Below are 1,606 nucleotides of genomic sequence, written 5' to 3' on the forward strand. Positions count from 1 at the left end.
ATGGTGACAGCTTGCAAAATGTCCAGATTACAGAGGAGGAAGTGCTGGATGTCTTGAAATGGGTAAAGGTGGATAAATCCCCAGGATTCTGGGTAATCCAAGACGGAGGACGGGAAAAATTTGTGGCTGTAAGCGCTGCTCCTTTTTTTGAGGTATTTTAGGTGATTTCCTTGAATCCCAGGAGCAGCAATTCCTATTTTATTTGCTGTTGCATTGTTTTGGAACTTTGGAAAAAAAAAAGTCAAAACAACAGCAGATTAAAAGGGAGAAGAGCAGACAAAGGAAGCACATGGTGAGGACAGTGCAGGGGAGAGAGAGAGAGAGAAAGAAAGAAAGAAAGAACAAACGAACGAACGAAAGAAAGAATCTACACAGTTATCACCTTTGAGCTTTGAATTAGTGTATCGCTGGACATCGGAGTGCATCTGGGAAAATTAACAAACAGTGAAATTCACAACTAATCTTGGAGGAACTGTTGGGCGAAGTTCACAGCACAGAATCAGATAAGTTAATTGTTGTTTTAAGTCTGTCCAAGAGAAAGGCTGCAGTAGTGAGTATAGTGGATTCTTTCTTGATTATATGTTTTTGGAAATAAGTCTCTTGATTAAACTTAAAATATAAGCCATAGCTATTAATTTAACCTGAGGCAGTGTTTGTAGAGGAATAAGAAGGTGTTGTTTTCTGGGTCTGTAGATTGTGAAGGAGCAAAAATTGGCCTTTGCAGTGATATGTACTTCTTGTCAGATGTGGGAGTTTAAAGAGAGTTTAAGGGTTACTGCAGATTATATCTGCCATAAATGCTTTTGCATGCGAATCTTATAAGATCGAGCGGATCGGTTGGAGAGATAGATAGAAGCGATGAGGAATTTGCAACAGCAGCAGTATGTGATGGATGGCAGTTATAGGAAGGGGGGAAAGTCTCAGATACAGTCACATAGATGGGTTAATTCCAGAAAGGGTAAGGGAGGTCGGCACCTAGGGCAGGAATCTTTTGTTGATATACCCATTTCAAACAGGTAAGCTGTTTTGGAAAATGTAGGGGGTGATGGCTGTTCGTGCTATGTTCCCTTGAGAATCCAAGTTTCTGGTATTGAGACTGGCTCTAATGCAACGGGGGGTACATCGGCTAGCAAGAGATCAATTGTGTTAGGGGATTCTGTAGTCAGAGGTATAGACAGACGTTTCTATGACCAGCAGAGAAAAAGAATGTTTCCCTGGTGCCAGGATCAAGGATGTCTCAGAGAGGGTGCAGAATGTTCTCATGGGGGAGAGGGGCCAGCAGGAGGTCATTGTCCACATTGTAATCTCCCTTCAGAGTCTCAACCTTTTCCCTTCCAGAGAGTTAGGCAAACATTTAAAAAGGTCCTCAAGAGTAGTAATATCTGGATTACTCCCAGTGCTACGAGCTAGTGAGAGCAAGAATAAGAGGATAGAGCAGATGAATGCATGGCTGAGGAGCTAGTATATGGGAGAAGGATTCACATTTTTGGATCATTGCAATCTCTTTTGGAGTAGAAGTGACCTGTACAAGAAGGACGGATTGCACCGAAATTGGAAGGGGACTAATATACTGGCAGGGAAATTTGCTAGAAATGTTTGGGAGGAT

The sequence above is a fragment of the Chiloscyllium plagiosum genome, chromosome 12 (genome assembly GCF_004010195.1).
Source record: "Chiloscyllium plagiosum isolate BGI_BamShark_2017 chromosome 12, ASM401019v2, whole genome shotgun sequence".
NCBI lineage: Eukaryota > Metazoa > Chordata > Chondrichthyes > Orectolobiformes > Hemiscylliidae > Chiloscyllium > Chiloscyllium plagiosum.